Source organism: Podarcis raffonei, chromosome Z, assembly GCF_027172205.1.
Source record: "Podarcis raffonei isolate rPodRaf1 chromosome Z, rPodRaf1.pri, whole genome shotgun sequence".
NCBI classification, from domain to species: domain Eukaryota; kingdom Metazoa; phylum Chordata; class Lepidosauria; order Squamata; family Lacertidae; genus Podarcis; species Podarcis raffonei.
In genome coordinates this window covers 27,779,413-27,797,092 of record NC_070621.1, presented here as the reverse complement: position 1 = coordinate 27,797,092, position 17,680 = coordinate 27,779,413, and the positions used below count along the sequence as shown (strand labels likewise).

The 17,680-nt window shown below is 40.6% G+C and overlaps 1 non-coding gene across 1 annotated transcript; it reads right to left on the bottom strand.

Moving 5' to 3' along the window:
• Positions 1 to 13,971: 13,971 nt before the first annotated feature.
• Positions 13,972 to 14,138, bottom strand: LOC128407040 (U1 spliceosomal RNA). Its single transcript, XR_008328692.1, has one exon. It is a non-coding gene; the product is annotated as a U1 spliceosomal RNA (small nuclear RNA).
• Positions 14,139 to 17,680: the final 3,542 nt, after the last annotated feature.

The following is a 17,680-nucleotide window of genomic DNA, read 5'->3' as shown; positions in this document are numbered from 1 at the left end:
GAGACGCGAACCCGGTTCACCAGATTACGAGACTACCGCTCTTAACCACTACACTTCACTAGCTTTGAGAGCCAGTCTCAAAGTTGCTGAAGAGTATTGCATGTTTTCTTAATATCCAATATGTTTTGGCCTTCTTCAGGGGCTTTATGTACACACACACAAACACAACAAAACACAGAAAGGACAGTTAATGAACCAAACTTTAAATTATATATTTTTAAAAAATAATTGAAGGACAGCCTCAAAAGTCACATATCTGTAAAATCCTCATTATTATCATTCTCACAGAAAACACTCAATGCTAAAAAAAATCATTTTCTCATTTTCAGGCATAACCGCTTACATGATTCCTTGTAAACAGCTCAAAAACATCTATTTTGAATTTAGTGCAAGGCAAGACTCCCAAGGAACACACAGAAAAATATACAGGAATATATACCTTAGGCAAACAATACTCAGGAGTCAACGTTTTGTAGTAAAAAGTTCAGGAATCATCATTAAATAGCAATATTTTTAGCGTGGAGAATGCAGCAATATGGGGAGCTCCTCTACTTTGTCATTTAGATCTTTAAAGTAGTTCCTCCCCCCCTTTCTCAGCCATCCAGATTATGACTGTTCTCTAACTAGAGGGATACCAATCACCTTATTTCTATTTCCCCTCCACCTAGTAATAGTAATTTATTATTTGTACCCCGCGCATCTGGCTGGGTTTCCCCAGCCACTCTGGGCAGCTTCCAACAAAGATTAAAAATACATTAAAATGTCACACATTAAAAACTTCCCTTAACCTTCAGGTGTTTTCTAAATATCAGGTAGTCAGGTATCTCTTTGACATCTGATGGGAGGGCGTTCTACAGGGCGTTCTACAGGGTGGGCACCACTACTGAGAAGGCCCTCTGCCTGGTTCCCTGTAACTTGGCTTCTCACAGCAAGGGAACTGCCAGAAGGCCCTTGGCGCTGGACCTCAGCTGAACGATGGGGGTGGAGACGCTCCTTCAGGTATACTGGGCCAAGGCCGTTTAGGGCTTTAAAGGTCAACACCAACACTTTGAATTGTGCTCGGAAACGTACTGGGAGCCAATGTAGGTCTTTCAGGACCATATATAGCCCATATATATATATAGACCATATATATGTTATATAGTCTCGGCGGCTGCCCCCAGTCACCAGTCTAGCTGCCGCATTCTGCATTAGTTGTAGTTTCCAGGTCACCTTCAAAGGTAGCCCCACGTTAAACGTATTGCAGTAGTCCAAGTGGGAGAGCCAATTACCTAAGGCTAATTGCATGTTGATTTGATTTTTAATATTTGTTCTTGTTTAAAATACACCACTTAGAATATTCAGTAATTAAGTCGTATATAAACAACTAAAATAAATAAATCAATAATGTTGCAATCATTTTCTCCTTTTTAGCATTTTGCATGTTTTACTAACATAAAATTTCTTACAAACACATTGGACAATATATAATAGTGATGATATTATACGTAGTAAATGCTCTTAAATAAATAGTACCACTTGTTAACAATGATCCCTGAAACTTGTCATTTTACATCTGCAATAGCCACATGCAGTGCTTTTTTTTCTTAAAAAAAAATGTTTAGGGGTACTCTCATTTTCCTACTCATGTTGAAATACTGCCCCTCAGTGAGGTCAGACTTAGATTCACAAAATGTTTAGTGGTATGCGTACCCCTGTGTACCTCCCAGAAAAAAAGCACTGGCCACGTGGATTATGAACCTTTGGAATCGTAGTTCAAGGTAAAAACCTGTTGGTGCATAAACTCCTTTCACTTAAACTCTTGGTTAACAAGAATCTGTCTTGCATTTGTAGTGCTTTTGATCAAAACTAGTGCCCCCCCACTTGATAACTAGTATTCCTTTTAAAAGAACGATATATTTGGCAGTTCCTTTGCAAAATATTGGTTATGTAATTTGCCTAAGGTACCGTATTTTTTGCTCTATAAGACTCACTTTTTCCCTCCTAAAAAGTAAGGGGAAATGTGTGTGCGTCTTATGGAGCAAATGCTGCGCAGCAATCCCTCTTGTTGTTCTGGCTTCTGAGATTCAGAATATTTTTTTTCTTGTTTTCCTCCTCAAAAAACTAGGTGCGCCTTATGGTCTGGTGCGTCTTATAAAGCAAAAAATATGGTATACAGTCCTGTATTTTTATGTGAGTTCCTTGAGAGTTTTGCCTTGCAGTAGTTCCAAAACAGAATCACTGTTTTTGAGGTGGTACATGTTACAAGGAAACACATAAGCTGTTTTAAGAATAAAAGATGATGTTAAATGAGTCCTGTCTAGCCCAGCATCATGTTCTCACAGTGGCCAGACTGCAAGCAGGAGCTGAGTGTAACATTACTCTTCTGAACTGTGATTCCTAGCAACTGGTGATATTCAGAGGCATACTGCCTCCAGCCCTGGAAGTAGAACATACAGTGGTACCTCAGGTTACACATACTTCAGGTTACATACGCTTCAGGTTACAGACTCCGCTAACCCAGTAATAGTGCTTCAGGTTAAGAACTTCGCTTCAGGATGAGAACAGAAATCGCGCAGCAGCAGCGGGAGGCCCCATTAGCTAAAGTGGTGCTTCAGGTTAAGAATAATTTCAGGTTAAGTACGGACCTCCGGAACAAATTAAGTACTTAACCCGAGGTACCACTGTAGTCATTTTGGGGAGTAGTGATTGTCAGCTTTATCCTCCATAAATTTGGCTATAAGAACATTATGTCTGTATATGGGGAAAAAAATATTGTTTACTGTTGCTAATAAGACATTTCTATAAGAATGACGATTAAGGTATGAGGACAATGAGGGTTTACAAAATGTGACCTTTGAGACTGTTTTCAATTTTTTTAAAGTATCTGTTAAGTGTGGTTTAATAATTTTCTTTTTGTAGGAAAGCCTTAAGGCAAGTTTGTATGATCCAAAATGCATTGGACATTAATCAAAAGTGCATGTTGTTTTTATATTATTGTGAACTGCTGTGATACACTTTTGTGATAGAATGGTATATAAATATTTTTTATAAATAAATTACTCTTCAGCATTTTTGAGATTGGCTCTCCTTTTTTGTTCTTTAAATAATGAGCCAGTATTATTTATTTTTTTTTAAAGGAAATTGTCAGAAATGCTGAATGCCATATATGGTAACTTCTAGTGAAAACACAACCTTATATATTTGCTTGCCTATTTTAATCATTCATCTCTCCCTACTCTCCTGGAGTCTCTATATACAAAAGAGCATTGTCAAGAAATTTCCAATTGCTTTATTAAATTCCTTTTCATGAGGATGGATCTGGTAAGTCCTGTGTTCAAATAAGAGCCTGCATGGATCAGTTATTGTGCTTGATCAGCATCCTGGCCATTTGCTCGAGTGTACATGATAAACAGTAAAAGCAATTTATGCAATCATAATAACTAATGTATTTCAACGTGTATTACCAAGCGTAGATGGAATACTGAAGCCATTAAACCCATTAAAATAAAGCTTTATGCTTCGAACTGAGAAACATAAGTATAACATTAAAAAAAACCCACTCTTATTCTTCTTGCCTAATGAGCTTTTTTTTAATGTACTCATTTTATTTTCATGAATGTGTCTAACTTTAACTTTCTGTGTTCTCATTAAAGTGGCAAGGACTATTTTCAATCTTATCTCTCCTCTACCCCCATCAGTGCAAATGGCAGTGACTGAAACAGGTAGGGCAATATGCATTCATTAGAGACAGGAAAGCATTTTCAAATCCTGCCTGCACCTATTTCCCATAGCTTTTAATTTCATCTCTTAACACTTTGCAAAATTGCCCTTTCATCTGCACCCTCATAAAAGGTTTGGTTGATTATCAAGGCAAGGTTTTGTTTTGTTTTGCTCTGCTCAGTCTGTGTTTAGAACAGGTGGCAGTAGTGAAAATGGCTGCAAATCAGTTTGCTACAGAATCCTAAGAAAAATCTTAATTGACATCTGATATATTATTTACTTGCCTTGCATGGATATATTTTGGCTTCATAAACAAAAACAAAAAATACTTTTTTCTCTAATTTCATGTCACGTAAGACCTGCAGCAAAATGAACTGGTGAAGTTCAATGCCAGATAGAATCAACTAATTCTCATTGCGTCCCTACCCTCCTTCCAGCTCAGTTCTACAAGACAACACCAAGGCCATGTATGCATTAGCAGTTTATAATGTAATAAGGCACTTTCTCCCGCAGCGCATTAACTAGAAGCTCAAGAGAAGGAAATGTATTTGCACACCACTAAACTCACCAGAGAAGAGGGTGTGTCTTTGTTAGGAGAGTTTGCATCCAGCTTCAGTTTAACTAAATACAGTTTCCTCAAGAGAAACAGCTTTGAATTCAAAGCAGAATGTTGATGCCAGTTACACAGTGCATCCCAAGCCTGTGGCATGTTGCAATCCTCTGATGTGTACAGGCAACTCTCCACTTGTGCACAATCTACTTGCATGAGACCACGCATACATGCAGTGCCAGGAATCCCAAAGTGGAACCTGGAAGTGGGGAGCACCCTGGAGAGTCCTTGTGGTTCATAAGGAGGCCCTCCCCAGAGCACAAAGAGGACATCTCTTCACAAGCCAAAAGCACAGTGGAGCTTTGTTGGGGTTGTTCAGCTGATGTTTGGGGAAGTGGCTGCTGATGGAGCAGGTCGATTCTGTGTCCATGGCAGCTGTTTACCAGCTCCATCTCGTACGCAGGCTGAGACCCGATCTGCCCGCAGACTGTCTTTCCAGAGTGGTGCATGCTCTAGTTCTCTCCCCCTTGGACTACTGCAATGTGCTCTACATGGGGCTACCTTTGAAGGTGATGCAGAAACTGCAATTAATCCAGAATGCAGCAGCTAGACTGGTGACTGGGAGTGGCCACCAAGACCATATAACTCTGGAGGCGGCCCTGTTTAGGGAAGTTTTTAATGTCTGATGCTGTATTGTTTTTAATATTCAGTTGGAAGCCACCCAGAGTGGCTGGGGAAACCCAGCCAGATGGGCAGGGTATAAATACTATATTATTATTATTATTATTATTATTATTATTATTATTATTATTACTCTACCCCGCATGTCACTTCTTAGGTGGGGAGGCTGAGCAGTCTCAACAAAGCCCCACTGCCCCTCTGGCTCACGAGGAGATGCTCCCCGGAGCCTGAAGAGGATTTATACATTCCAGCCATGGTTCTCTATTTCTCTATAATGTCCTGTTCTCAGTAATACAACTGTCTTATGCTTTTGCAGATTGCTTCCTTTGTTCCTTGCAGACTGCTCTTTCTTTTTAGCCAAGTCCAACCTTTCCCCTTCACCACTTCTATTGTTTGCTTCCATTGAAATCCACTCTCCTTCTTGCTGGTTTTCTCACTGGAGAAGTGCAGCTGGGATGGGAAGGCTTTAGGGAGGGAAATTCTGTTTGAGGTTCCAAATCAATGCCTGGGCCCATAACCTGTTAGAAGACCTTGCAGCTTACTGGATGAGTAGAGATGAAGTACAGAAAATAGCAGTGTGGCTCTCTAAGCTCTATTGGAGACATATTGTTTCTGTGAAGTGCTAACCAAGACAAAACAATGCCCTTGTGTAGTTTAAAGTAACACATGCATTAACTATTAGCTCAAGAGAAGGAAATGTATTTGCTTTTCTCCAAATGTCTTCACCTGATTCATATTACCCGTTTGTTTTCCCTGCCTCTGCCATTTCCCTCAGCTCCTATTCATGAAGCTGGCATCTGTGCATGTGCAATTGCTGTCTCAAATGCACACACCTCAGCTTAATTGTGACTTAAATTTCCCTTCTGGATAGAAGCTGGTTTGAGGGGAAACACATCAAACAGCAGTATTTCTCAAGAAACTATGGGACAGCTCTGCATCCTAGGTGGGGCTGCCAAACGTCTGGACATGTCTGGGAACTGGACTGTCAAAATGGCATCCAGGCAACTAGAGCGATTTTTTAAAAGAAAACCCCCCACAACTTTGACCCCCTCCCCCCAAAAATGGTCAACAACTTTGTCCAGATTTTCACTTTTGGGAATATGGCAACCCTAATTACAGGTAATGTGTGTACATGAATTCCAAATCCAACAGCGTTAGAGTGCTAGAGCCAAAGTAAATAGCAATGTATAGAGAGCCTGAGACTAACAAGGAGGCAGAAACTGGCAAGCAGTGCCACTCCTAGAATAGTTGTAAGAAGGCAGGCAGGTGGGTAGTTGGGGGCTGACTGGGGGCACAATGAGGTTGGTGGGGCAGTGACCCATTCACCTTGATGGAGTAGCCACCACTCACTTCAGGTAGAAACAATCAAACCTTACACATTACAAATAAATCTTTTAGCCCAACCACTTCTTAGCTGTGCTTTTTTTTTAAAGTGAGAAATCTAATTTTGTTAGCATAAATGGGTCTTTATAAATATGATTTTTCACTTGCAGTTGGACACTGGTATGGCCCATCCGATTGCTTCACTGTTAAGAAGCCTAATCTTTTATTATAGTTGTTAACATTATTGGAATCATCGCATTTTTTAAAAAGGCATATTTCAGTCTCCTCTGTGAACCCCCTAGCCTCTTTTTAAAGTAATAATTTTATTTTCTGTAATTCAGTGATCTATCCATTCACAGGATTATTGTGTGTGGGAACTGGGCCTATAATTAAGAAAGATCAAAGCGTAAATGTAGCAGCCTTGTGTCATGCTGTTGATGAAGTAAACAATGGATGTGTAAGGTTTCTGTTTCCATATTGCGCTTCATGCTTCACATGGCATTCATTACTTGGGCTGTATTCAAATGGCAGTTTTCCATTTTAACTATTTCCCACTGTTAATTTCTACAATATAATTGAGCTTTCAAACAATGTAAAAGCCACTTTGGAACTATACTGGAATATAGTGGAACAATAGTGGAATGTATCTTCATCTGGTGACTAAATGATCGTGTGATCCTTTTTCCCAAACAAAAATGTGTCTGCCTTTAAAATAATGGAGAACAATGCAAACTCTTCAAATATCTGCTCAACCAGCGTAGTTATCCTGCAAAGTGTGTCGGGTCGCAGACATTTAAAAAGGGGTAAATACAAACAACTGGAATCCTTACAAATTATTATTTAATGAAATGCAATAGATTCTCCTGTAGAAGATGGCCACATAATTAATTGTATCACATATAATAATGAACAATGCAAGCAGACCTTCCATAAAACTACCTATGGGAATCTTGAACATAATAACTTAGGATGTAAACCTCATTTATCTCAGAACAGTCTCATTAACACATATTACCATCATCTTCACGAGATGAATAATCTAGGTTTTGCTGAAATATTGAGCCCCGATAATTGCTTTTCAATATAAAGTCCTTAGCATTGGTTGTAAAGAAGAATTCTACTTCACCCACTATTCAGAGACATTGTAAGGTTTATTAATTTTTGTGTGATGACAAGAACCTACACTGATAGTTTTGGAACAACGAGAAGTGGTGGAACTTCTACACCTTCATTTCTGTTCTAGTTCTAGTTTTAACACCCTAATCTATCATTCCTGAAATGAAAAATAGAAAGTTCCTAGTTAAAGGAACTGACCTCTTATCTACTGCAACCTTTTCAGAATTTTCAGGTCTCAAATGATATAGCCTGGGTGACCTGAGATTAGTGATCAGTGAACAAAAGGCTACATATCAATTCTTCCTCCATTTAGGAGCAATTTGGGAAGGGGGGAAGGGGGAGAAGGTCTTTAATAGAATTTCAGGCTGGAGTGACAAAGTTCCCACCATTTGAAAATGCATCTTGAAGAATATCTGTCCTATGTGGAGTGAAAATTGAGCTTTTGCTATTTTAACTTTCTCCCAGTTTTTCCACATTTGTCTTTCTTTGGTATTAATAACAGCATTTGATCACTCATTTACTTCTGAGAATCCAGATGTTTCCCCTGTTTTCCTGTTTATCAAAAACTGCCAGAACTTAATAAGAACTGGATGAGGCCAAAGGTCAATCTAGCCCAGCATCCTTTTCTCACGGTGGCCAATCAAATACCTGTGTGAAGCCCACAAACAGGACCTGAGTATGATCACAATTTCCCTGTTTGAGAGTCTAAGCTACTGGTATTCAGCTACTGATGTTTACGAGCATAATGGTTTTCACAGTACACAGCCACCATGGTTAGTAGCCACTGATCTCCTCCACAAGTATCTTCCATTAATTCTACTCTAATGCCACCTAAGTTGGTGACCAGTTCTATCTTCGGTGGGAGCAAATTCCAAAGTTTAACTATGCACTGTGTGAAGAACTACTCCCTTTTTGTCTTCACTGGGTGGCCTCACACTATTATGACAGAGGGGGTAAAAAATGATGCCCTGTTTGCTTTCTCTACACCATGCACATAATATATACTTATATATAGGTGTTCAGCACTCAAGGGGAAAAGGTCCATGTTTACAGCCCTTACTCCCTCCACTTCCATGTGCTTGACATGAAGGTATGAAGGAAGCTGCTAAGCACATTCAGCTTAGAACCCTCCTCATGACTTGGCAAGTGGTAAACCTGCATGTTGAAGTTCCTGGTTGTGAGGGAGCTTCAGCTGGACACATGTCAAAATCGCCAGACTTTCCTTCTCATTACAGGGTGGGAGACACAGGGGCTTTGGGTCACCACTTTGCACCATTTCTCCCTGCACATTTTTTTACATTCTTTTGATCAAGTTGAATCCCTAAAGAGAGATAGACATAGACACACCCACACCCCACCTATACTTAACTGGAATTTTTATCAAAAGCTTGAATGGTTTCATAGGAACCAACGCCTAGGAGCCGAGGACCCTTCAGCTCCCCCATAAAATATCTGAGGGGCCAGGGTAGACCCCCAAAATTGATGGGCATTGCTGTGCATGCACCACTTCATGTGATTGATTATGTGGGGTTGGGCTTTCCTGCCCCCCTCCCAACATTTTATTCTAGTTGGCACGCCTGAATGGCTTCCATGTAGTGGGGGAAAGGAAACTACAGTGTTATCATATCTTTTCAAATAGGTACAATCCCTTCCATGCTGCACTTGGTCATAAGTTTGTATATAATAATAGTATGCCAAATTTTATCAATCCACTGTTGTTTAGACGGCTATCTTGGAGACTTGCAGGAGTTTGTTGTGTATACAATTGCTTAGGCAGGCCTTTTGAAAGAAACTCAAGCTGGTGTACTTTGCCAACTTTGTTTAGAACCTGATACAATCTCAGTGTTCTTCTATTGATATCTAGTTATCAGCCCACCTCCCCACGTATAAAAATTGATGGAAAGCAAATCAGATTTCCACACCGCAAGTTACTTCTGAAGAGACAAGTCCCGAGTAACCAAATAAGATACTGTCAGTTTGCATTAGCATGAGTCCAGAATGTCAATAACACAAATGTCAGGTCTAAATCTATATAATGATTAATTTTGTTAATAAACTGAAATCTCTAATCCACTATAGAGGAATTAAACCCATCTAAAGGTCAGGCTGAATAGATCAAAACAACTGCTGTGTATTGTTTGTTTGTTTGTGTGTGTGTTTCTTTCATGGTACAATTAATATATAATCCTTGAGACTGCCCCCCATGGATGGAACATTATCAAAATTCCAGATGTGCCCTACAGCCCCCAAACATTGGAAAATCCTACTGCATATATTTCAATGCACATCTTAGTATGTGTACCTAGGATTGTATGCTTAAAATTGAATAAAGCAAATAGGAAACATCTATCTGTATGCACTATTTAAATCCTTTCAGAAAAGTAGTATCTGCAGTTAGAGGGGGCCAGATCAGAACTGGTGGAGATCCACAATACTTCAGTGTCATTTACAAATAAGTGCCCAGCATGGAGTCACACCCCTGGGAGTATCATCACACCATTATCTGGGATTTTGTTTTAACATGTGTTTCATTACTGATGTCACTGCATCTCACAAGACCCTCGATCTTGAAAGGTTGAATCCTATGCCTGCACTAATACCTACCAAGGGTATTGTCAGGCTGAGGTTTGAGACATAAGCAGCTTCTAAGAACTGAAAAATTAGATCACTTTCAATAATAGGAGTCCCCTGAGTTGTACTTTTTTTTTTTTTTACTGGATTTCTAATCATCTCCTGCTCTTCCCACCACAGTCTACAAATAAGATATAAATTATAGGAAGTAAGTAGGGCAACCTGTCTTTGTTTGCAGTGTAGACAATGGAAATAATCTGGGCAAAGGATAGCAGACAGTGGCTCAGTGATATTGATTTCCTTTCTCCGTTGTTGTGTGCGAGAAATGTTTTGAAAATAAATTGCACACCCTGACTGTGGGAATGAAGGCTACTAGTGAACATTCATGATTTGTAATTTGGCTTTTAGCAAATTATACCACTGGTAACAACTGACAACAACTACAGCTACCATTTGTACAGCTCTTTCTAACTTGAAAAGAGTTTCAGACTAATTATTGTGTTTGCTCTTATCACAATACCAGGAGGTAGTTGACTTATGAACCTGCCCACATCCTAAGAACCTCTTTTGGTGCCCTGTTTTGAGTGCTTCAGAATAGGCTGAATGGAGCAGATAATTTTGTTTCATTCGCACTGGCTCTCAAACATAAGAAAGTTCCATCTCATTCTGCACCATTGTACATATTGTGTGTGCACTTTTTATATAAAATACACATTTTTTCAATGCATTCAGCAGTAAAAGACACATTTTGTACACACTTATTATGTAAAATATATATTCTAGTGCATTGTTTTTATGCACTGATAAGGCATTTCAAAATTCAGAGAAGTGCATAATTTGACTGGCAGTTGCAAACAGATTCATAAGCCTCAGTTTGGGTCTGTGGGTAGCAAAATGCATCCTGCATTCCTTTGTCAGAGAAATGACCTATGGGAAGGACTGTAGCACAGTGGGAGGTGATGGGGGAGCCCAGACACTAGCAGGCAGATATTGATTTCACTAGCCATATACTGTTATGTTTTCTGGGATGCATTTGAAACAAAATGCCAATTATCTAAACAAGCTTTGTTTACAAGAATAAGAAACAAAACCTCACAGCGATCATTGCATTCTGGTTCAATTCCTGACCAGTTCAGTGCTCTCTTTCTTAGGGGGGAATAAATACTCCAAACAGTGCTTTCCCCCTGCCAAAGAAAACAACCTATAACATTCAGTTTGATCTTATTCCAATATGTTTGCTTCACTCTAATGCTGTGGTTCCCAATTAGCTAAGTACTGCTAATCCCCTGCCTTTCAAAAGCCCCTACTTTTGAAATTTTTGATATCTCTATGATAGTTTTTGCTATGTGAATGTTGCCATGGACTGCCTGGGTGGGTTTCGCAGACCCCCTGGAGTCCACAGACCACCTGTTGGGAACCACTGCTCTAATGCATAATAATATCCATCATGGATACTATTTTGAATGGCTTTTTGTATTTTTCTTTTTTGGCCATCTACAGGTATAGGTCTTAATGCTTTTACTATTGACCCTTGCCCACACTAGCTTTTAAGATACAGTCACAGGAGATTGGCTAGGTGTGTGGGGTGGTAAATGCAGCCTTTCAGAAAATGATGGTACCAATGGCCCTGAAAAAGGCATTGGTGCATCCCTTTCTCAAGAAACCTCTGCTAGACACTGAGGTATTAAATAGCTTCCATCCATTGGCTAATGCCGCTCTTTTGGTGGGGGAGAGTATATAATGGCTGAGGTGTGCTCAGATGAAACTGATCACCTAGACCCATTTCAACCTGGCTTCATGTTGGATTTAAATTGGTAATGTTTGATTTAAGTCTCATTTATGAGTGAGTCTACTCTATAGATGCTGAAATCTGGATTCAATCCAATGTTGCCTGTGTATTGTCCAGTAAGGTGAGAGGGAAGCAACAGTGGTTTGTATGAAGTGTGGAAATAGCAGGAGGAGAGAGAAAGATAGTGATATGGTGAAGATAAAGAATAAATTTATGAGATCAAAGGATGGGTGATAGTCATGTGACAAATTTATCACTGGGCGGAGCAAGGCAAGGCCTTGAGGGGAAGAATAGAAGGGTCAAGACAAACCTTACCAGATTATCAAAGTAGAAAAGATTGGGACTAGGTAGATGGTGTAGTTATATTGCTTGTACAAAGACATAGAAAGGAGGTGGGGGAGAAGAAAGAGCATGCCAGGTTCCTGCTAAAGCTGTGTACTTCAAATTCCCACTGGTCCTATGGAAATCACATGCTTAACTTTTTTATTTGTACCAGTGATAATCATTGGCTTGACTGTGCCCCATGGATTTAACATGAAAAATAAAATAAAAACAAGCCAGATCTTTTGTTTTCCTGCACAGGTGCTTAGCAGCATGACAATCCAAATGAACATGTCAACTAGAGGCAAGAAAGCCAGAGCTCAAGGTTGAGCAGGTGAGTGGGATAGCAAAGCAAACAAAAGAACAAGCTGAGAATAGGGTAGTATTGAAAAGAGACGTTTCTGAGAAGGCAGAAATGACAGAGGAGATATCAGAAGTGTGCAGTGCTTCTGAGAAAGTCATAATATCAGTAGACTACAGGCAGAGTAGGAAGAAGTCAGGTAACACACAATTTTGACAAGATTTGTGGCCAAAAGTTACAAGTCACCAGTCTCTGCAGCCACAGCAGGAGCTGTGATTCTTTGGTGGTTTGACTTCACCTCTGGAGGAGCATTCCATTATCTCTAGAGAGACAGATGCCAACAAATAGGCTAGAATTCATTTGGAGATAATCTAGAAGGGAACAAGTAGGATTGGGTGGATGGGGTATTTCATACCTTTTGTCTTGGGCCGAAATACTTGGCCATATTTTTTCTCTCCATTTTAGGGAGTGGAGTGGTGCAAACCGCCCTCCTTCCCAATTAACCTGATATTTTCATTAGAATAAAGAAAGAATAAACAAAGGTGGGACAGAAAGTTTCTTAAAACACCCCCGCCTTTAAATTTGCAGAGCAGAAAAATCCAGGCTCCAGGCTTTCCCTGACTCATAAGATTGGACTCTGACTGTTATAGATGATCTACTTGCTTTTATATTGTTTTATTGGTTTTAGGTCATTTTAAAAAATGGATATTGTTATTATATTGTACATTGTGCACACTACTTAAAGATTTTTAAAATATTAAGTCATTCAATAATGCTTCTAACCTTCATCCAATTTTGTGGTGTAAGACACTCACCCCAAAGTGCACTTTTCATTGTGCAATTTACACACAAGTAGAATGGCTGGTAGTCCTCTTAGACCATTGTCAAATATCAAATAACTGTCAATGTCCCCAAATTAGACCCAGCGACTACTTACCATTTTCCTCCTGGAAACAAGCAAACAAAAAACCATCTGTGGTATGGAATGTTCCACACATGCATTAACTCAGCCAATATGAGTGGATTGGGGTAGTAAAACATCCCATCATTTGTTCATAGACAAATGGTAAGGGAAGTGCTAGTTGGTTGACACAAACCAAATAATGATGTTGGGGGGCATTTCTCTACTCAAAGACCAGATTCTTCCAAGTTTCTTAAAGAGGTTAGGAAAAAACCCTCCATAACTATAAACATCAGTAAACATTAGTTCTCAGAGAATCACAGAATTGTACTGTTGGAAGGGACCACGAGGATCATCTAGTCCAACCCCCCGCAATGCAGGAATATGCAAGTGGCACCACATTCAAACCAACCAAGCTAGCAATAGGTTTTCTTCTAAACATTTTTTACAATATTTTCAGAACATTTTTACTGTAAAAGGGTAGTTTTTGTAGTAATTGCTTGTAACTGAAAATGAATATAATAGTTTATTACAGGAGCAGAAATGGTGTTGTTTACTCAATATGCAGGTGCAGGGGCAAACATTTAATACACAGAGAAGATCTACTTCCTCTGAATTAAGTATTTTCTGGCTCTGGGCACCATTAAGCACACTACATCTGACACCACAGGCTCACATATTGTTTGGTGGAGTCTAAGTTCTACCTTATCACACAATGGAAATCCACACTGATGCAGAAAATACATCCCTAAAACCATTATGCAGTCGAGTTTCCCACATTAGGGAAAATCACAAGGGTCGGCACACCTGAAGTTCAATGGATGAACTTCACCCTGGGAAAACCTCCTTCACAATCAATGTGTTTCCCCTGCAAGGTAATTAGCACGACTGATTCCCCCATCCAGAGAATGGATTAAGGTTAGATAAAGAAATAAAATGCAGAGATTTGCCAAGAAGGAATACAAAAAAAAAAAGTGGCTCTCTAGAGGGGACAGGGGTCCTTCAAGAATTTTGTGGAAGGAAATCAAGTGCACACTTGAACTTTAGGTTTGTGGCTTCACTTTAATTCACTTTAAAGGACTCAGTCACTGTAGTGGATCTTGGCAGTCGCGGAGGAAGGTGCTTCAATACCTGGAGGCGTAGCACGTGTGAGCATCCCAAGGGGGAGGAGCCTGCCTGAGCGAGTGTCCCAAGGGGGAGGTGCCCGCCCACGGCGATGTCACCCCCCCCACAGGCTGGCACCTGGGATGGCCAACCCCCCCTTCCTTCGCCACTGGATCTTGGGAGAAAGATGCATTAACTCAGTTGCTGTTACAAAAATGGAAGAGAAAGTGCTGGGGGAATGCATAGAAAAGTGTGGTATGGACAAATGGATAAAAGGAAAACATGAACATCTTGCAGGTGGAAAAGGATGGATTCAGAATGAACACCCATTGTAAAATAACCGGCCTGTAAACAAATCAGAACAAATGCCGCTTTTGCTACTCTAACCTCTGCGCAAGTTTTCTGCCTAGAGGAGCCCATAGTTGGAACAGCTGCTATGATATTATTTCCTTTGCTTTTTCAGTATCTAAATTGCATACTTTGGAAACATGCACCATTTTACAGGTTTTGAGTTTTTCTGAAAGTGGATTACCTCCCCACACTCTCTCCCTTGGCAGACAGTAGCTGCAATGTGACAAGTGGCAATCCTCACTCCAAGCTGCTGGCTGCCAGTCATGCATTATCTTATTCCTTTTGGCAATCTGAGCAGCAGAACAGAAGAGCAGGCAAGCAAAGAGGCCTCAGATAGCGGGGAGCGGGGTAGAGTGATAACATCACAGAGAGTGACTGCAGTGGCTCTTCTGCTCTGACTGCTTTATTTAGCATTCAGAACTCCTGTGTCACATCTCCACAGGCATACATCAGCGAGACAGTGGGAAGGCCAAATTAAAAACTGCACTCCGTCCTGCGGGCATATTCTAATGTGCTCACTGAATCATTTGAAATATTTTCAGCTTCTGATTGTTCACTTAGAGGAAATTGTGACTAAACAAACTGAGCTGAAAAAGTCCAAGCCGTGTCTCAATGGAAGAGTCAAGTGTCAAATGGCCTCAGTCCTGCCATCTATACAACTATGGGTAGACAAATCCATCAGGTTTGTTTACTCTCACTTTCTTATGTTCCCAGTCTAAAGTTCACTTTGCCCCACTTCTGCACCTGTTTGCAATTTTAAAGGTAAAGGGACCCCTGACCGTTAGGTCCAGTCGTGGACGACTCTGGAGTTGCGGAGCTCATCTCGCTTTGTTGGCCGAGGGAGCCGGTGTACAGCTTCCGGGTCATGTGACCAGCATGACTAAGCCACTTCTGGCGAACCAGAGCAGCGCACAGAAATGCCGTTTACCTTCCCGCCGGAGTGGTACCTATTTATCTACTTGCACTTTGACGAGCTTTCGAACTGCTAGGTTGGCAGGAGCAGGGACCGAGCAATGGGAGCTCACCCTGTCACGGGGATTCGAGTCGCCGACCTTCTGATCGGCAAGTCCTAGGCTCTGTGGTTTAACCCACAGTGCCACCCATGTCCCTTTTGTTTGCAATTTTACACACACACACACATATTTGTGCACATTTTGTGTATGTGGCGTTAACAAGAGCTATGGGTTTTTAATGTTTTATTATTGCAGACAACAGGGTAACAGAGTGACAGAGCACTCTGAATTTGTGAGAGCCCTGATTCAACTTGTGGTGATGGGTTATTGACACCATCTAGCTTTGTGCAACCTGGTTGCCTTGCTGGAAGCACTTGTGATGGTCGTGGCGGGGCAGGCACAGGAGCAGCAGAAGTCACCAAAGCCAGTGCTACGAGCCCCAGGTAGTACGAGGATGGGAAGGAGGGAAGCTTTGAGGAATTGCAAACTTGGAAGGTACCCTAAGGGTTATCTAGTCAAACCTCATGCAATGCGGCTGTGAAGGTTAGTACCATGGCTAGCACCAAAACTGTGAGGAGAATCAGAACTTACAGGGTTAAACAAACAGCCCTTACTGTAACAACTTCATGGTGAGTACCGGCACCTTTCCCCCACCCCCCATAAAAAAGGCACTGGCCAAAAGTAACAAAATGAATTTCAAGAGGGACAAATGGCAGGTCCTACACTTAGTCAGGAAAAACCATCTGCAGAAATATAAGAACGAGGACACCTGGCTTGCCAGTAGTACAAGTGAAAAAGATCTAGGGGTCTTAGATGACCACAAGCTTAACATGAGTAGCAGTATGATGCAGCACTAGTGAATTGAGCAGAGTGGACTCCCTTCCATGGAGGTTTATAAGCAGAGGTTGGATGGCCATCTGTCATGGATGCTTCAGTTGAGATTCCTGCATCGCAGGGGGTTAGACTAGATAAGCCACAAGGACCCTGCCCCAACTCTACAGTTCTATGATTTTATGATACTATGATTCTGTGTCATGAAAAAAGAGAGGCAGGGTGGAATAACAAATAATTCAGTTCAAAAAGCTAAATCCTAAAGCTATGTAATATGGGTGAGTCATGGAACAAGCAGCTTCTCCTTGTTGTTGTTTGCTTTTATCTTTCAAAAACTTTTAAAAATGATTGCTTTTTAAAAAGTCTACTGTTTGAATTGCTGGGCAGATTGATGACTTTTCAGCGGCTTTGTGACAATATACACAATATTCTTCAAATAACAGAGGGCTTAAAGTAAGGAGGATGAATCAGAAGATGATTAATACTTGCTTTTCAACATCTGCAATTGGAAATGTACTTGAATGATTGGCTAAAAATAATTTCCAAGAAAGCATCCATTGTCTCACTGCTTTGTGATTCTTAGATTACTGAGACAAGGGAGCCTTATTAAATCTGAAACAGTTGCTTGATATGTGATAGCTTATTAGCCCCTGTCATATCAACTTTTTTCTGAGAGAGAGAGAGAGAGCTTCCTCTGGCATTACCAATGTGCTGAATACTGGTTAAAGTGACAGACTAGGACCTGAGAGACCAGGTTTCAAATCCCCACTCAGCCATCAAGCTCATTGGGTGACCATGGGCCAGTCACTGCCTTTCAGCCTGACCTACTTCACAGGGTTGTTGTGAGGATAAAATGGGGAGCAGGAGAACATGTACATCACCTTAAACTGCATGGAGAAATAAGGTTGGAAATCAATGCAATAAATAAATGTCCTGATACATATTCTGTACATCATTCTGTGAAATATAAAAACAAGTCCTCTGTGTGGTGTGTTATTTTGTTTTGCAATGGTAACCCTGGAGCTTGTCAGCAAATTGTTGCTCCCTTTACTGGACAAACTACCAGAAAAGCCAGTTCAATTTTATGTTAACTGCTTGCTGGGAGAAAAAATCCAGTGGGCATCAGTAGTGGCAAAATTTTGATCAGTGGCTGTGAGGAAAAGGAGGCAATTAACCATCTGAAATT